At 36.5% G+C, this 20,943-nt stretch overlaps 1 long non-coding RNA gene across 1 annotated transcript; it reads right to left on the minus strand.

Moving 5' to 3' along the window:
* Positions 1-7,997: 7,997 nt before the first annotated feature.
* LOC121062177 lies at positions 7,998-20,029 on the minus strand. Its single transcript, XR_005815451.1, has 3 exons — positions 19,954-20,029; positions 8,905-9,014; positions 7,998-8,190 (listed from the first exon to the last, which is right to left on the minus strand). It is a non-coding gene; the product is annotated as an uncharacterized LOC121062177 (long non-coding RNA).
* Positions 20,030-20,943: the final 914 nt, after the last annotated feature.

Below are 20,943 nucleotides of genomic sequence, written 5' to 3' on the forward strand. Positions count from 1 at the left end.
CGTATGTGACTAAGGGTCACTAAGTACTTCAGTCTCATATTCTGTTGCTTATTAAAACAGTTTACTCTTATGCATGAACCTTTGTTAAATCACTAAGAAACATACACAATTTGTGATGCTCAGAAACCACTTTAACAGATCAGTACCTAAAGCAAATTAAGTTTCACTTCACTCTTTCTAGATTTTCACTCTAACTATTTTCATTTATATACAAAATCCTGATACATGTTGAGAACTAGGAAGAAATACATAAGAACACTCTGTACTATGCAGCTTTTCCTAACCATCAGCAGCTGCCTGCTGTTAGGGACATGATGCTTTTCTGAGTGGACCTTTAATCAGATTTAAAATTTGGCAAGGAAATACAAAAATACCATAGGTGGCTTTAGAGAAGCCATGTGAATGGCTAGAGAGCAAGCATCTTTTCTGCTGAAAACAACTATTTTGGATACCATGCCATGCCATGCAATGCTGTACAATTCAGCTCTCTCTTCATTGCCAGACATACCTAATGAAGGCTATAGCTATTTTTCCCTTCCATTAATTCAAAGATTCCAGGGATCCTTCTCTATAACATTTTAACATACACTATTCCTTTTCCATCTTTCCCATTTTCTCACTCACCTGTGCATGCTCCAATTCATGAATGAATAGACAACTGCCTAGAAACCACATCCCCCTCACTGGCTAGATGTAGTGTAAAACTCATTCCACTACGGAGTGGGATGCAGCCAAGACTGTACCCTGACCTAAGAGCTAAGTGCCGCAGAGACACGGTTGCACCCAGCTGGCCTTTCAATCAACTCTGTTACATGTTCTTTGAATCCCTTGATTAGAAACGCCTTCATCCTTGCAATGCACTCGTTTGTCTGATTGCCCTCAAAATTCTGGATGCCTTGCCCACTCCCTACTTCCTATTTATCTCATTTTTATTTTTTGCCTCTTACTGTGCTAATCCTTGTCTGTTGCACTTTGCCTTATCTTCCTGTTTTGACCATTTGCAGTAAATTAAGCTTTTTCCATACTTACTGTAAACATTGTTTTTATATATACCTACTACATTTTATCCTCATGTGATTCCTTTCACAAGGCCTGTTTAAACCATGCTTTTTGGGAAAAAGAAAAAAAAAGGAAAAAAAAAAGACTAGGACAGGTTAAAAATTAAACCCACAGAAATTAAAGTCATTTGTAAAAGTTAGGCAAGCATTAGCTCTGCATATATTTTTATTAAGAATGAGGACAGGATAAAAATACTAATGAAAGAATAGTATAGTAGGATTAATTACAGTATACAGCCCCAGTTCAGCATTAATGTCTACTGGCAATGATCACTGGAGCCATGCAGACATTTAAAGGTCAAATAGATTTACATAAATTCATTTCAGTGGAAGTTATAAACTTTAAGAGTTAAAGTCAGTAGCTGCTAGAGACAGGTATAGTAAAAAATTAGAAAATCAACATAGGAATAAAGATAATAGAAGCTCAAGCTAGTTAAAATACAGAAAGAGGTACATTAGCTAACAATATTAGTACCGCAAATGTTTCCTGTCTCTGATACAAAAGGTCAGCACCTGAAAAGAAATGATGAGTAAATGGTGTCCATTAGAAGACAAAGTTGGCAGCTGGGAGGTTGATAGAAAACCATCAGAAAAGAATATCTGATCTTGGGAAAAATACCTGGGGGGCAGTCAAAGTACCACCAAGAGTCACTGAAATTGTGATCAGCTACAGTAATTTTTTTATCAAATAAAAAGAAAAAGGGATTTTAATATTTTACTTTTAAAAATAAGTTTAATAAGTGGCTATGAGTGAGAACCTATATTGGGAACAAGGCTGGCTTTACCAATTAAATCTCTGCTAAATAAAGGTACAGGTTGATAACTAATTTCAGGAAGGAACCATGAGTTGTCAGAATTAAAACTATAAAAGAGTATTTGATCTAGAGCACCTTAATTGGCTCATTATATTTGCTGTGCCTGAAATTTTCTTGTCTCTTCTAGTGTTAGCTTTTGAAAATCATCATTATTAATACAAAGCTTCAGTATTTTGTTAAGATATCCAAATCACACTCAAGTCTGTTCTGCAGATCATTAGACCTAAATTCCACTGCATGCTGTGTCAGAGTGGAGAAACTGGGACAATTTAATATACAGTAAAGTAGAAACTGATTACATTTTTCATTTTCCTATTTATTTAATCAGTGAATGTCTCCCATGTTATTTGTTTGGAGATTAAATTCATTTTATCTTAAACCATCACCACACATCCTTTTTTTTTTTTTTTTTTTTTTTAAATGCTGGTGGTTTTATTGGCAACACACAGCTGCACAATTAAGGACCATAGATTTGCAGGGTTTAATGACTATGTAAGGGAGAGTTGGACCATAACAGAGAAGATGTTAGAGAGCTTTTGAACTGTAATATAAATATCTTAGTTGAATGGTTTCACTAGAACACTCAGTAACTATACCGTTAAGGAAGGCTTTGCACTGCAATTTTTATTTTCCCCTTAACACTTCAATGAGAGGGTAGGGTGCATAAATCCTCTTCAGACCTCTTGTTTCAGGCTGTACATAGGTTTAGGGAGGAAATACTGAACTGATAATGAATTCTTTGTGCTGCTCTCCATAACAGCGTCTGTATGGAACCCACTGGAAAGACTTTCTTTTCTGTATACGTTTTTCAGTCCTTAGGTTTATTGTTTCCTGTAATGAATGCCACTGATTTTATGCAGTCCTCTCTGCAGTACCTGCAAAAGATCCTAATGACAAAATATAATCCAGCTCCACCCTGTATTCAGAGGTAAACCACACATTACCACTGTAATCTCTTTGTCATTCAGTAGAGTGCCAAAGACACCAAGGAACTGGTTTGCGCTGTATCAGTACTGCTAGTCTGCACACTGGGGACAAATAGAAGGCAAGAGAATACTGAGCACTGTATACTAAATGCAGATTGTAAACAAAACCTTTGCCAGTGAGGTGTGCCTCTCTGAAGTGTAGTGGATTTGGGTTCCTAGAACTAAGTCCTGAGAGACCCAGACATCTGAGTCATGGCAGAGCGTGTCTTTGAGGATTGCCAAATGTAACGTTTCAGTTTTCACACAAATATCAGATTTATTCCCATCGCTGAGACCTATTTAGTTCTATAAAAGCAACCCACAAACACACAGATTTGTTTATTTCAAGCATTACTCTCAGGTAAGTAAAACTAACTGTAATCTCGAGACAGATTATAGTCCTGAGGAACATTTTTATTCATGCAATTGGATAGTGGATCATGTTCTGCTAACTGCATGACAATATACTTCCTTGATTTTAGGCACCTTTTCAGTATCAAGCTTTATTCTGATAGTATTGTACCTACAAAAAATGTTTTGCTACTATTTTCACTTTAGAAATGAATGAAGATGCAGCTAACCAGTGGTCTCTCTTATTTTCCATGGTCATTTTCACGTATCTTGGAATTTTACCATCTATTAAAACTTGATGGAAAAAAACCACAGGTTCCTTTCTAAGAAATGCTTAGAGGCGTAGCAAAACAGAGGGCATCTGATGGAGCATAAATCAACCACTCTCTCCATCTACATTCCCCTTTACTCATTTTTCAAAATGAGAAGTACTTTAATAAATAGTGGCTCTTGCCACTATACAGACACAGTGATGTTGAAAAATCACCCTCATTCCAGTAAGCTAGATTTGCAGTTAAAAAAAAAATTCAAACTGCAGTTAACTGTATCACTGCTGCATATTGCATTTGAAATCTGTTTTTCAAAAAGATCTTTTCAATAGGTCTATCACTACAGCATTAATTCAATCTTTTTTCTTTCCATATAGTTATGGTGTTAATGCATAGTTCATTGTTCTCAAACACAAACACAAACACGCACATACACACAAACAATTAAAAAAAAAAAAAAAGCATACATGTATATAAGTGAGCAAGTGAGAAACCACGGTTTAATATAAACCAAGTAAATTAATAAGATTCTGAAGGACACAACTTTGGAGAAACAGCTAACACCAGATTTGGAAGCCAATTAACAAATGTATTATTTTTTTATGTGGGATGTGAAAACAGACAATGTTCATGTCAGTAAGACCTATCCAAGATCAAGACATCACCATGAGGAAACATACAGAGAAGAGTGGAAAGGGGTAGCAATGTAAAAGGAAAGAGGCGAACGCCAAGGCTAGAAGCAGGGCAGTTGTGAAACAGATTAGCTGGCCTACTCTTAGAAGTATAGACTAAGATCCCCACCATACAACACAGAGTTACGATTCAAAGCATACTTTCAAGGGTGATTTTAGTTTGCCTGACCCAGAGAATATCTAAATTACACTTACACCATTGAAGTTCTTAGGCATATTATATTTCTGCTTTTCTCTTATGCAGAACCAGCTATGTCCAAAAGGCTATGTCACATAAATGCCTATGTCGTCGGTGAGAGCTAGCAGAATTCACAGTCAAACCAATAACCTAGGGACTAATTTAATAGATCTGCTCATTACACGGTCCACAAAACAAGGGAGCAGTACATTGAGAAGACTTCAGCTCAAATTCTGTTGTATAAATGCTGTTTTTCCAAAGACAGAACTGTGTAGGGAAAAAAAAAAAAAAAAGTCAAAACATTTTCTGCCAAGCTCGAGTAGGCCTGGAAGAGTGAGGTTTGAGGCACACGCCTGTGCTTTGCATTTCCCACAGCAATCTTAGGAAACTTATTTCTGATCTACCTGGCTTTTATTATCTTCATTCCTGCTAAGAATGTTGTGAATTGTGAACTCAAGTAGCTAAGAGAAACTTTTATCTAGTAGTCCAAAACTCAAATTCATTTATGAATTCAGTCCAATAGAGGGAATGACATATACCTCATAGAGTCCAGGACCTATCAGCCATGCAAAACAGAGCTAACTGTTCAGTGGGGATTTAATTTTGTTACTATATCATAACTCATTCTTTTGTTGCTTTTGAATAAATTTATCAATTTAAGAATTTGCATGTAGTTTTTATTTTCTTTCATTTTCTCTTGTAATTTGCTTTTCCGCATCTGCTCTGCTTCTGTGTCACTCTGTTGATAATCTAATGGTGAGAAATTAAGGTACGGAGAATGGAGTGACTATTTACAATGCAAGTGCAATTAAGACAGTATTAACCTTCAAGACTCTTCCGTAAGCTTCTCCTTGCATATAGGCTTGTTTTCCTCATATACATACACAAAATAAGTAACTTTATTGAGGGTGGTGGGATTGTAACATAGCATAAAACCAGGATGAAAGACAAATGCATCAGCTCTTCACCTAATGGGTAATGAAAGCTGAATTCACTACTAAGTCATGTCATGTATTGGTAGCTCTTCCCTCAACTACTGCTCACATCTGCACTTGTACAATCTGAACAGATCCTGCAGGGTAGCTATGTGTTAACTAGCAAGTCCCGATTAAAACATTGAATGCACGTCAAGGTGTCTGTCCTGTGGATAACCTAAATAATAAAATATCAAAACCTGGCAGAATCTTTGAAGAAGTCAGTAGAAAGGTGACTAGATTAGCTTGCAGACTTTCTTTTTTGTTGTTGTTTTATTTGCAGAGCACCTGTTAATGGTTTGAAAATATTAGTTGAAAGAAGGAAGAATTCTGCTTAGAGACTACTGGCACTGTGATTACACATAGAGTTTATTTCACTATAGTAACGCTTATTTGAACATAGAAGCTGAACCAATCATTGCCTTTGGCAGAAGAGTGAGTTTCTTCTGATCTCATATTGATGTAGCTCTTGGTGAGAAACTGAACAAAGATATTTATTTATTTATTTATTTATTTATTTCTCTAGCACTAGATATGGGGACCATCACTGAAAACATTTTTTTTTTCTTTTTTTTTTTTTCTTTCCTCTCTCAGTTCAGTCTTTGTCCCAAACAGTTTTCCTGCAAATCTGAAAGGTTTATACTTTTCATTGTGGTTTCTGTACAGTTAGTGGAGGAAAAAAAAAAAAAAAAGAAAAAAGAAAGGAAGGTAAAGCATTCAGAAATATATTTTAGTTGGAATCATGCTGTAGAAATATGCAGCCTTACATAAGGGAGATATTTTCTACCTCTACAAACTGCTGTGAATGTTGACATATTGCAGCTCACAATTACATTATATTGCTTGTTGATCCCTGATGCATTGAGTAAATGGTATCCAGCTACTTGAGACTACAAAAATTCTGACAGGGATGTTTTTTGAATTCAAAGATTTTCTGCTTGCCTACAGTTGTCTAAGATGGGGATTTGTCAGTAATTGTTGTAAACTGTGATGTTGATTATTATTTTTGTGTGCTATTAGTGTATTTTATGTACAAAATTGACATCTCTCTGTAGATTTCAAGCTTGTCTTACAGCAAAGCACTTTCGGGCCTCATCCGGTAATCTGTAAAAATTTACTGTTTGGCAAACTTCACTATTTTAAAGGATTGTTACATGAACTGAAAAACATTTGAACATACTTTTATTGAAAAGATATATACTTATTCAGTGAATGGTTTTGACCTTCAATCTCATTACAAACGTTTGCCTTTTTCACTACACAAATTACAGAAATCATCTGGTATTTTTCTATTGTCTGATTGGATGATCTATGTCACCAAGCAACAGAATACACACTGGGAACTACATTTTACAACAAAGTATTTGTGGCTTTGTTCACTGGGTATATACTAGTAAAATTATATGTTATTATTTCTATGTAATGTCCACACAGTCAAAGAACCTCTATTTAAATGGGGAACAGAAATATGCAGTGCTTTTGTCTAAGATCTCGGTGCTACTAGCATTCACAAACTCATTCTTGGCACCCCGACTCTACTGAAAAGCAGATCTAGATACCTAATTTCTGTTAGCAGACAGAACTGCCTAAATTTTTAAAATTTCAAATCCTTCAATGACTACTTTATATTTTCATATTTTTGTATTTTAATCTCCTAGTGTTTTATGTGTTATGTGTTTCTCCCATTATCATTCCTGAAAGATTTTATCTGGAAAGGAAGTTTTGATACTTGTTACTCTACATAAAATGAAGCAAGGATTCATTATTGTTAATATTACAATGAAAGACCTGAAACACTCAATAGTTAAACACCTTTGGGGCCTGTCCTCTGGGGCCCCAATCTTTACTGATGATTTGGGCGAGGCAACCAAGTGCACCCTCAGTAAGTTTGCAGACGACACCAAGCTGGGGGAAGTGTCGATCTGCTGGATGGTAGGAAGCCTCCCCTACTAGTAGGAGGGACCTGGACTGGTTGGATCAATGGGGAGAGGCCAGTGGGATGAGGTTCAATATGGCTAATGTCAGGTCCTGCACTTTGATCACAGCAACTCCATGCAGGCTTGCACAGGCAACCCTACAGGCTTGGGGCAGAGTGGCTCAAAAACTGTGCAGAGGAAAAGGATCTGGGTTGACGCTTGCCTGAACATGAACCAGCAGTGTGCCCAGGTGGCCAAGAAGGTGAACGGCATGCTGCCTTTTATCAGGAATAGTGTAGGCAGCAGGACCAGGGAAGTGATCATCCCCTTGTACTCAGCTCTGGTGAGGCCACACCTCAAGTACTGTGTTCAGTTTTGGGCCCTTCACTTCAATAAAGACATCGAGGCCTTGGGGTGTGTCCAGAGAAGGGCAATGAAGCTGGTGAAAGGCCTGGAACGCAAGTCCTATGGTGAGTGGCTGAGGGAACTGGGGTTGTTTAGTCTAGAGAAGAGGAGGCTGACATGAGACTTTATTGCTCTCTACAGGTACCTTAAAGGAAGGTGCGGGGAGCTGGGGGTCGGCCTCTTCTCGCAGATAACTAGTGATAAGACTAGAGGGAATGGCCTCAAGTTGTGCCAGGGAAGTTTTAAGTTAGAAATTAGGAGACATTTCTTCTCAGAAAGAGCAGTCAGGCATTGAAACAGGTTGCCCAGGGAGGCGGTGGTGTTACCGTCCCTGGGGGTGTTTAAGGAAAGGTTGGACATGGCTCTTAGGGACATGGTTTAGCGGGTGATGTTGGTGGTAGGGGGATGGTTGGACCAGATGATCTTGTAAGTCTTTTCCAAACTTAGTGATTCTATGACTATAACTTCTATGACTTGTAGATCAAACCAGAGGAATATGTCAACAGAGATGTTTTAACCATTAGGCTCTTGGGCAGCATGCTGTATATGATTGATATCTTTGAAGGGCTAAAAGAAAAAAAAGAAAAAAAAGAAAGAAAAAATCTGATTTCTGCCTAATTCTAGAAGGCAGTTTGCAGCTGCACATTAAAGTTGACACCTGCCACTAAAGTGTTGTTTTTAGACCTGTTTATCCTCAGTCTTTCCTACTGACCAGCTTACTTTTATTTTATTTTATTTTATTTTATTTTATTTTATTTTACTTTGTTATTTTATTATTTTATTTTATTTCATTATTTTATTTTATTTTATTTATTTTATTTTATTTTATTTTTTCACATCAATATTTATGTGAAACATTTTGAGTGTTTAACTCTCCAGGAAATTAAAAGGGAACTTAATCTGATCTCCTGAAACACAGATGTTAGAACACCTAAGGCCCACTTGTAAGAAATGATGTTCATCTGTGGAACCTAACAAATCTGCTAACTCAATGTGATTACAATGAGAATGGAGATTGTTTAGGATCTTTTTGACAAACAGCACTTTACCACACACAGTCAAAATATAAATTATGAATTTTAAATGTTATAATTATCATATTACTTAAAGTTCAAACATAATATTGAAAGCAATTATAGAAGCAAAGGTTTTAGAAAGACACCAACCTTGTATTAAATCCGTTAACTTATTTGGAAAAATAGGGTTTCTTATGTCCTGTGTATCTAAAAATACGTCTGTTTCTCCAAGTGAATCCATTTAACTACAAGAAAAAGACATTACCTCATCTTGCAAACCATATCTTGCATGCTCACCATCACAGCTGGAGCAACAACATGTGACTTGCACTTCATATCTTTTCATGATAGTACATCTGAAACACTCAAGTGTACCTGGAAATAGCCAAGAAAGGTTCATTAAAACCAATCAAATTGACATTCAGTTTTAAATGAATACTCATGACTATCTGTTTTCTGTTATTTGCTCAGCTGCAGTTAGAACACTAATCTGTAGTTAGGACCCAAGTCAGACACCGTCCACCTGATTCACATAATAGATACAAAGAGAGAGCTGGCTTGGCAGGGGAGCTTAAGCTAACATGGTGAGGAACTCTTCATTCATACTCTGGCTCATTTAGATGTGGCTATTGTCTCCCAGATTCAACCACGTTCCCCTTGCTTAAAGCTTAGACTGAGAAAACAACTGTTTTTTTTTTTTTTTTTTTTTTCATGACTTTTCTATTTTATGGCTGTGTGCTCAGACTTCAATATAACCATTTTCAAATGTGCAAGAACTTTAGAGATTTTTTAGTGTAGAGTATAAAAGAGTTAGGAAACTATGCTCAGCAATACTGATGTAGTGCATTCTTATAACTGAATTCAATCAGACTGTTTGGTTAACATGCATATTCTGTACAAAATAACTACACATACTCTTTCTATGCTCGACTTCAGAAATATTAATATTTACAATATAGAACTCATCAAAAAGATACAATATGTACAATATATATGCAGATATATATTTATCAATACATTTTTTGCTGGCATTTCTTTTGACAAATACAGTAATACAAAGCCATATATCCTTACAGTCTTTTTCATTAAGGTGTAAATATATTATCTTTGTCTGTGACTATATATTCAAATTTTCTTTGGAAAATGCAATGTCAAATTTAAAGATTAAATCTCTTATTTGATTTTTCTCCAAATAGCCTTTTCTTTTTGACGCTTCTTTCATTTCTTGTAAGTAAGGTTTCATTAAAGATTTTATACGTTCTGTGTTTTAAATAAAGTTATTTAAATGTTCTTGCTTTTAGCAATTATTTCTTTAATTGTTCATTAAGAGTCCAAAAGTTGCTTGTTAATAAATAAATGAATAGTATTAATATTTCCAAGGAGATATTACACATTTAGATCTTTTTAGTGAAGCGTACTGAAAAATTATAGTTTTTACGTGAAAAATAAAATAAAATAAAATAAACCAAAGAACAGGTGTTTTTAAATGTGCTTCTATATTTGTGATTTCAGTCACATACAGAGTAGTTCCTGCTCCTGCGGGCTGCTTGTTGCCTTACAGTTTCCACAGCTCTGAAAAATGGACACTCAATCAGAAGTTTTAGTTACAAATTGCACAACAAGCCTTCTTTCATTCCTTACTATCATATGCTGTCCTTGACAGTTTCAGGTTTTATTCATTATACCCACTTCATCCAAACACCATGTGAGAGTGCCCAATCAGTCAGGACTCTTACAACGTAAGTAGGAAAATCATCGCAGAAAATTACTTAGACCTGTAAATTTTGCCTCGCAGGGGCTTAGTAGCTACTTTTATAGTGCTGCTCATGGTGTCTCAAAGAACTGCAGGAGCCTCTCAGATTTTGCACAGTTCCACGTCATGCCAAGCACAGGTTACTGTGCCCTCCCCTTGCATAAGCTATTCTTAGACACCTTTGCTATTAAAACTTTTACACTTCTTTTGATGAAACTTTTACTATTTTTCTAACATCTGAACACCATAAAATCCTTTTTATTTATTTATTTCCCAGCAGTTTAGGGGAAAGGTCTTATACTATTGTACACATAAGAAACCACACAGCAGGAAAAACTAGATTTACAAAGGGGATTTGCTGCTATGGCACAGTTTTGAGTCAGATACCCATCTTACTGATAGGTAATTCTTTGTGGGAAAAACTGACCATGTCAGCTTTTTCCTTCATAAAACACATTTGATACAAGGAGGAGGAGCACTTACAGCAAGTAGCCTGCATATGAAACAGTCCATCAACAGAAGCATTAAGAAAAGTGAGTTAAGAAGCGTTAAGCGAGTTGAAAATAAATTAGTACTGGGAAAATTAAGCTAGCAGGGGATGTTCAGGCACCTATGAATTTAGGCAGCAACTGCATGAAGTATAACAATTTGATCTGGTATTAAGTTGCCCGAAGATGACCAACTGTGGGTCTCAGTTTCTGTAAAGCTAAGTCAAAATGTCTTGACTAATGCCACCTACAGCTAGGAAATTTGACTCAGGATCTCTCGTATGCAGATGAATACTTTTATCACATTCTTCCTCTCAAGAATGAAACAAATACTTTCAATATGTATATTTCAGTTGAGCATAGCTAAGTAGTCTGCTATTTTTATTTAACTTAACGACATACCTATTTCTAAAGTATTTTTGCTTGCATTCACATAAATCGGTATTAATACAAGCTTTCTTATTATCTGTTCAAAATCAGATAAATACATGATATTACATGCCACTATAACTGTCTCATCTCATACATGCGATAGTTACAAGACATGTTTCTGCAGCCAAGACTCTGCTTGATTGTATTCAAGCACAGTAGGTTATATCATTGATGTAAATTGCTCTGACATTCTCTTTTTTCAGTCCATCTGAAAATTTCAACTTAAAACAACAATTAGTGACTTAGTAAAAGCAGTTTATCTGGAGGCCTTTGAAGATGCAGACACTGCTTCAGATGTATTTATTCTAAACCTTTCTTACTAAAGACTCCAAGGAAGTTGCAACATGGAAGATTGCATTTTCTGACTCAGCTAAAAAAGCCAATGATAATTCCTAAAATTCTAATGTTACCCATCACTATTCTACATGAGTACATCCTGGAAATTGAACTTAGTGGTCTCTTTTCTTTCCTCTTTCTTCTCCTTTTTCCGGACAAAGAGGTGACCTACAGCTTCAATCCTGATGACAGTCCAGAGCCAAGTAAAGAATTCTGGAATATCATGGTTTTCAGGGTGGTGCACTTTCCTCTGTTAAAAGTACATAAATTAAAAATACTGTTAGAATAAAAAAATACTTACATAAGGTACATTTCTCTGCATCTAAGACTATTCTTAGCAATCTCCATTAACTGGAGAATTCAGGAGCACCTAATTTACCTGTTGTACTAATGACTGTTACTTACAAAATGAACATTCTTTGACAGGAGTTTAAACCTGTCTCTTCATGCTGTGTTTTAGATATAGAAAACTGATCACTACATTTTTATTTACAGCAAATTTTATTAAACAATAGTCATGTTTTCTCAGAGCTAAACCACAGCAATTCATTCAACTCTTCCACTTTCGTTTTCTAGAATTCTGATTACTTACACTACTTTCCTGTGTACTACCTTCATCGTATTTAAATAATTCCTTAAAAGCTTATTCTTGCATAGGTGCATTATCTTATCACAGAATTACAGAATCATAGAATCATAAAATGGTTTTGTTTGGGAGGGACCTTAAAGATAATCTAGTTCCAATTAGAGGTCTCTGCTATGAGGAGGGACACATTCCAGTAGATCTTCACTGTACCATTGGTATATTCTGGCTTCATGACATCTTTCTATAGCTTAATACTATAGCATGTCATGACATGCTTTCTATCAGATCCCCTGAGACATAGATAAAAAAGGACATATTTGTAAACAGGTTGTGTGAGCCTCCTGGTTTTCATTCACTTGCATTCTTTTTAATGTTTAGCTCTGTATTATTACTTCAAAATCACTTTCCACTATAGCCTTATAGAAGACTTGAAACTCATTCCTGAGTATATCCCCTGCATGGTTCACAAACTGATGTGAGGTGGTGAATACAGACCAGATCAGCTTGAGATCAATGTGCATTTAAGGGCCTCTGTGGTCTCTGTAAACCTGTGCCAAGAATATGGTTGCAGGGATGAAAACTGTTTAGCTTCCATAATTAACAGGTTTTGTTCTTGTGTTTTTGTTTTTGTTTTCTGGTAGGCTGTAATCTAAGGCCCCACAATTAGCAGCCCTTCCCGTCATTTTGTCACCACCATTCAGCCTGCTGCTCATCTCTGTCCCACAAAAATAATGTTGTTCAGCTCTTTACCACCTCAGTTACTCTTAGTGATCCTTTTCCTCCTTCTGCAGAATGGGGCTGCAGTCTGTATCTCAAAGCCTTGGTCTTGATACCTGTGCAGTAACCATTGTCTAACAGGACAGTCCTCACTGAATGTGTGGTCTTCTGTGTCTTATATGCAGCATTGCCCTAAGGATAAGGAAGCACATAGAGCATTAGCCTGTATCCCATAATGGTCTTACCAGTATCTGTAGGATCCCCCCACAACTATGAGCAAGCACAGCCCCCACACCATTACACCCCTTTTCTGTGCAACAACATCTTTGAAAACTATTTTGCTATTCATGGACCCATTGGCCAGTGTTTCTGTTTTGTTTGGTCTTTTTCTTGTTTCTACACACACGTTCTTTTGAAGTAGGGCTTTTGTTCCAGTTTTATTTTCACAGACAGCATTGTCCGAGTGCTGCTGCACTGGGCAAAGCCCAAAGGCTGCCCCTGTAACCCTGCACAGACAGGTATCTGCAGGGCTGTAGCTCACAGGATTAGACCTTTCTTTGTACGTGACAGGGCTTTTGCAGAGGACCTTTGCTGGGCCTCCTGGGAAAGGTTCTTGGGCTTGTTTGGGGCCCTCACTATTTGGGTGCCCTTCCATCCTCTTGAGGCTCCCTCCCAATAGCTAAGGGCATCTTCTGCAGCCTTGTAAAGAAGGGGATCCTGAACCTGCCTTTAAATTTTGTTTAATTACTCTAGTTTTCACATTTTTATTATTATTTATTCCATTAGCTTGTATTAAAGAATATTTTACCCATTTTATATCTGTACCTTTACGGATACATGCATTTAATTTTATATCTTCATAAATATGCATATGCATGCACACGCATATGTAAATCTATATAAAAATAGTGTGCATATATAAAAGACAATATTCATACATATTTGTATTCTACTTAATATATCTATTTTTGTATGTCTAAATAATGTATACATTGTATACAAATGTATATACTTTTATATCTGTGCACCTTCTGGACCACATGAAATGGACATCCAGTCAGACTGCTATCTGGTCTGAGATCAAGTGGCTACAGGAGTTGCAAAATGGCCACCAGCTGAACACCAAGCAGTATTAAAACACGCTGGGAGTGACACACTGCCAGAGCAAGCTTTCTTTTCTGATGTTCCTTCTGGGTAAACTGGTGGGGGAGCCAGTCTTCTCAGCCGATCACTGGGCAGTTTGAAAACACCTGGGTTATGATATTTGTCAAAATAGTAGCTTCCTCTCGTATGATGGAAACAAAATGGCACTCCACTACACATAGGGTAGGAGGAGGGTCAAACATGGCGTGCGGGTAGGTGGGAAAAGGACAAGGTGTTGGTAGACCAAGTGGGTGAGACCAAGTGGCACCCATGGGCCCCAGAGTGGGTGGGGCTGGGCTACATCGCTTTGTGTCCAGGCAGGGCCTGTTGGTGCCCATGGCGCTGCAGTCTTCATCGTAGTCAGGAGCATGATGTGAACTCACTGTGTAATTAAAGGCTAGGTGAAAATAATTGATCAGGATCTCAGAGTGATTGAATCGACTGTGGGTCTGTGTGGAGTCACAGACCACTAATTATTTTATTTTTTTATAATTTCTTTAATATGAAGTAAAACCACTAATATTTATATATATATATATATATATATATATATATAATTTCTTTATTTTGAATTAAAAATATGTGTTATGTAAACTTTGGCTGAAAGCTTCTTAAAACTTTACTCATTTGCTATAGAGTTTTGGGGCCAGCTGGAAGAACAATCTCAAATGTTGCTGAAAATTTTAATGGAAAGGAGAAAATATTTTCATTGAAATTCTACCATTTTAAATTATATCAGAATTCACAAACCAGGGATCCACTTAAAAAATAGCTATATTGGAAACAGAAAATGGTTATAATAGAAGGTGAAAATAGAAGTCTTGTAGACATCAAAAGGAGGCTGAGGCATGATTTTATGAGGTCACTCCCTGGCTTGATTCAATCTGTACTGTGACATTTCAATAAAATAAAGATGCAAAAGTTAATAAGGTGAATAGAAAATGGATGAACAGTATTTGTTAAGCAGATGATACAGTCTTGCTGGTCCTCTAATAAAATCAGTGTATATCTGAATAAAATAAGAATATGATTTAAGCTGAATGGAAGCCTGGCAAAAATATTGTGTTACACAACTATTTAGGGTGAAATGAACAACAGTTGAACAACAGAGAACCAAATATTCCAGTTAGGGAATCACTGTTATAGACGATAAGCAGAAGACCATGTACAACTGGAAAACTATAGTAATCATCATACCATACAAACGCAAAAAATGTAAGGAACTGTGCTTGACGCCTCTCAGTTTGATCGTGAAAGGTATTCTGCTGCCCTTGAAATCCTGAGACTGAAAAGCATATCTTTCAATTTATACCAAGATAAAACTGACACCTGTCAAAATTTTCAAAGGAAACCCAGAAAGAGAGAGAGCCCAAAATAACTAATAATTTATTTATCAAGGTTCTCTTTAGTTTTGGCAAAATAAAAATTACCAATTTAAAACAAAAAAAAAAGTTTTTTTTTTTTTTTTTTTTAAATACTCTCATTGTGCTTTGACAATTCCATACATATCCCTCACTGACTACTATGCAATTTTTCTTGCTTATTAGAGAATTGGACATGTGAAACATACATTTTAGGTTTAAATTTTGAATCTTAAGAGAATCTTCTGCCCATACAATAATCACTGAAATTTCTTGATGGAATTTGTGTTATTTGTGATTCCAATGTATCAAAATTGTTTAAAGTCATAGATATTATACAGCCCACTACATCAGAAAGTAATTCAAATTATTTGGGATCTTTTCAACTATGTTAACCATCTACAATGTCCAGCACAAAATAAACATTGAGGAGAGGGTACAGCATGTATGTCTGTGTCTGGCTAACGTAGTCCAATTTATCAAACTGGGGAAAACTTCCAAGAACAATGCAAGTGAGCAGAACCAAGGAATGTTAAATAAATTTGCCGTGCTTGTGCATGAGATTGGTTGTCCTTGAAGTTGCAGAATAAAATTTAGCACTACTAAGTTGTAAAGAGCTAAGAAAATACTCTGTTATGAATACTACCTTGGCATTCTTTAAACATTGGGCTAGACAAAAGAGGTTTTAACTTCACATTTAGCTCAAGATAACAGGTACAAAGAGATACTCAGATACTCTTTTTAAGTGCTTACTAATGATCTATAGTTACTGTAGCAACTGATCCTTTCTCATTCATTTTTACTGCAACAACAGTAATGAATGTATTTAATATGCCATGAAAAAACTAAGCAATAAGGAAAATAAGAATTTTGTTCTAATTTTGGCACAGTAAGCAATACCTGTTGTCAATGATTCCTTAAGCTGCTAAAATATTTTGTTTACTTTTTAAAATTTTTCACATTTAGTTAAGAATAAAAACATACAGTACCAAAGAACCAGTGAAATCAAATTATCTTTCTGATTTGGAAAAGTCTTTCAAGATTCTGCTGACCAGATTCTCTGGATTTTATACACACAGCTTATTTTTGGAGAGTTAAAAATTAATTGTAAGTGTACTTTAAAAGGCAGGGCATAAATGTAAATAACGTTATAGCTGTAAAGGGCAGTTTACACTCCTGCTTGCATATAGGCTCACAAACCCTCCGAAAAACTGAGTCACCCAGATTTGTCAGTTTGGTAATTAGTTGCTTGCATGTGATCCAAACTGATGTAACACTGCCGAAGTTCAAACAATTAGCTAGCTGTTAAGAACATTAATTGTAGAAAATAGATTCTGTACAATAATCCTAAAAAAAACTATTTTTTCCTTTTATGACATGGAGTTGCTGTGTTCTCTGTTAGCTTCTTCGTGCTTAGTTCATGTATGATATCTCTTAATATTAGTAATTTACACATCAGAAAAAACCACTCAGTCTTTTTTAGGCATTTCTTTGGAGAATCGGCAGGTATGTATTTCTATGACTATCACACACTCTTCCTCTTTTCATATTCCTTCAGAAAAATACAGTGGTTGACATTAAATAATCAATATTCTGACTTTTTGCTGATGAGCTAGGTTATTTGTTTCACTAGCAACATAATATCATCATGTAGCAACAGTACATTTTCTGTTAACTTTCCTCCAGTTCAGAAGCAAAGCTCAATTCGACTGTATTCACAGCCTGTTCGCTAGCTATGGAATGCTGAAATGCTTGAGATCTAACTGCATAGATACCAATAAAAAGAAATTTTTTAGTTTGGCTGCTTGAGGATACCCTTACAATGAATTTTATATTGTAAATTTGATTGTGAAATTTACAGGTTTGCTATTCATGCTGGGCCAATGCATTACACTTACAGCAGTCAGAACAAGAACTGAGAAAATAACATGACGTGCTGAACTCACTCATTCCATATAAATTATTAATTGCAGTTAATGGTATGTACCACAGAAATTATCCTCTGAATAAATGTGTGAAAAAATACAGTAGCAACCAGTTTGAATGCTCTTCTGACTCTTTCTGAGCAATCTGCAAACCAAAAAGAAACACAATTATTTGTTCTTCTGCTGACAGGTAGACAATTGGAACACTTGGCCTTTCATTTTCTGATTTAGATGGTGCTCTGCAGGTTGTGTGGCTGACCTGAGGTGGAGAGAGCAACAGTTTTCAAACAGAGGCAGACCAAGTGTATAGGCTGTCTGGGTACAGACAACTGAAGCCAACACAGGTTTCAGGCTGTTGTAATCCTGCCTTTTTCCTTGATCCCAGTGTTGTATTCCTGCAATTTTCCTTGTGCTGTCTCTAGCACTTATCTACTCAGCAGTGATCTGTCAGAAAGCTAACCTGCCAGAAAGAACAAATAGTTTTCTGTTTTCTGTTGAATGTGTGCTAAAATAGGTTGGTGAATTGCCGTGTAAGCGCTGCAGCTCTCAGGAAGGAGGGGCCAGAAATGTTGTATTATGTTTGGCTACCATGAAATCATGTATGACTGGAAAAAAATGAAGAATAAGACAAAAACTCTTTTTTTTTTTTTTTTTTTTGTGGTGGTCTTGTTAGACTTTTTAACTTATTAAAATCTGAGTTAGAACTCATAGCTGTAATAAAGAGGACAACTCTTTTAAGTGAAAGAGTGACATGTTTTTCAGTAAGCTGCTGTTAGAAAGAGAATACTGGTTCAACCATTATGCTCAAAGTTGAAAGAGTTAAAGACCTTGTATGGTCTTTTTTGTTCAGTCCATTTTCCTTTCACAGTTTGGCAATAACTCAACACCTAGAAATTCAGCAAACAAAAAGTTTGTAATTCATGTTGGTTTTGTTTGTTTGTTTTGGTATTTTTTTAAAATAAAAAATAATTTTTAAAAAAACTTCTTTTTGCTGTACTTGCTAAAATGAATTAAAATTGATTCCCTCTTCTAAAACAATAATAATAATAATAATTCTAAGCAGAGATATAGAAGGGTTACTTTTTTTTTTTTTTTTTTTTTTCTTTGAAGGCTACCTGTCATTGTATTACATGGTGTCTGAATTCATGTGTTCAGGCATTTGGCATTAACTCTGACTGCAGGGTAACCTCTCATCTTCTTCTCTGTCCTGTGACCTAAGGCAGTGGATCATTGGTGCGATCATCAGCTGCCAGTTTGCTGTGTTCATGGGAGACACTGAAAACAGGATGCTTCATGACTGTTAACAAAGTATAAGGTATAAGGTACCTGCCATCTGTGGGAGAATCTGATTTAGATGTCATGTCTGGGGTTCGGCACTGAGACTTGAGAAATTTGACAACTAGATCTTGAACCTCTTTTTCTGTGGAAAATTGGCATGGAAAATGGCTTGTTTTTGAAGATATATTCTCTCAGGAAAACAAGGTACCAAGAAATATTTATTCTTAAATTTTGCTTTATATTCTGTTTCCACTTTCGCTTTTACGTGTATATATATATATATATATATATATATATTTTTTTTTTTTCCCAGTGCAAAGTCTGTAATGAGCATTTATTTCACTATTATGCACATACGAAGAGCATAGTCAAAAAAGACATCAATTACTGCAGTTTAGCTATGGAACTGGCTGGACCACTTTTAACATTAAGCAGGAGAAAACTTGTTCTGATATGTCACAGCTCTGAAGGAGAACTGACTCCCACTGTTGTGGAAGAAAAGGAGAAACAGGTGATTTTAGAAAGGCACCAGAGAGGTTTAAAAGGCAGAGACAAAGGTGAAAGGGAAGAGGAGGACAGGAAAGAATAAAGGCATCAAAATTGCTCTCAAACAGAAGATGTGAAAAAGAACTACTGTATTTCTGAACAGAAATAAGTATGCATATACTGTACAGAGAAGCATTAGCCTTACAAAACATACACTGGTTAGCTCTGTAGCTAATGGAGCATAGGCTTGATTATCCCAAAAATGTCAAATTGACTACTGCTAGTCACACAGTACATAAGTGCCCAAGAGCTTTGCCAAGGCATCCAGAAATCAGAATAAGGCTAGGATTGTAAATATATTTATGGATATGCTGCATTCAGATGTTTAGAAATAAAAATTAGATAAATGTGTGATATCCTCCAGATGTCCTGAAAAAGCACCTCCAGGCAAGAGAACATATGTGAATGCAACCAACTTTCATGGCACAGCTGTTTACACTAGTGTAAATCAAAAAATAGTAGTGAAACACGTTCATTATTTCAATTTTTATAGTGCTATAATATAAGCAGTTAATATATATGCTTATGAGAAGGCTGGCTTCTGTATTTAAAGCACTGCTGAAATCTCGATTGAACTTTGTCCTGGAAGGTGGAAGGGAGGCTTAATAACTGAAATAATTTTTAACAAGTTAAATCTGGACAAAGATACGGAATTTCAGAGATTTCAGATACATCTTCTGATTAAAACACTATAACTTGAGAGTATCTTAGATGTATTTCTTAAGACATATGAAGTTCTGGACACTTACCATATGTCCTCTGAACAACTGAAATGTCTGCATTCATCTTTTGCTACAGGTGGTGATTTTGTCTACTGTGGAAGAGGAAGCTAATGAAGACAAAACAAACAAGAAGATAAGTTATTAAAAAAAGAAGGACAATGTACAGGTCTAAGAAAGTTAGAATTAACTGCATTTCTTACTGATGCTGTGTGGGAATTTAACAAATACTAGGTCTTCTTTGGGGAGACAGGTTTTTGCGTATGGATTTTCCCATCAAGTATTTATTGAATCATAGAATATCCTGAGTTGGAAGGGACCCACAAGGATCATTGAGTCCAGCTATTGGGCCTGCACAGGACCATCCAAAATCAGACCATATATCTGAGAGCATGGCGAAATGCTTCTTGAACTCCAGCAGGCTTGGTGCTGTGATCACTGTCCTGGGGAGCCTGTCCCAGTGCCCAACCACCCTATGGGGGAAGAACCTTTTCCTAACAGCCAGCCTGACCCTCCCCTGTCCCAGCTCCATGCCATTCTCTTGGGTCCTGTCGCTGTCTCCAGAGAGCAGAGCTCAGCGCCTGCCCCTCCGCTCCCCTCGTGAAGGAGCTGCAGGCCACCATGAGGCCTCCCCTCAGCCTCCTCTGCTCTGGGCTGAACAAACCAAGTGACTTCAGCTGCTCCTTATACATCTTGCTCTCTGGACCTTAGTAGCCCTCCTTTGAACACTGTCTAATAGTTTTATGTTCTTTTTGTACTGTGATGCCTAAAGCTGCACAGAATACTCCAGGTGATGCCATACCAGCGCAGAATAGAGGTGCGTCAATCACTTCTCTTGACCAGCTATCAATGCCGTGCTTGATGTACCCCAGGATATGTTTGGTCCTCCTGGCTGCCAGGACACACTGTTGACTCATATTCAACTTGTTGTCAACCAAAACCTCCAGATCTTTTTCTGTGGGGCTGCTCTCCAGCCTTTTGTCCTCTATTCTGTACATATATCCAGGGTTGCTCCATCCC

This window comes from Cygnus olor, chromosome Z, assembly GCF_009769625.2.
Source record: "Cygnus olor isolate bCygOlo1 chromosome Z, bCygOlo1.pri.v2, whole genome shotgun sequence".
NCBI lineage: Eukaryota > Metazoa > Chordata > Aves > Anseriformes > Anatidae > Cygnus > Cygnus olor.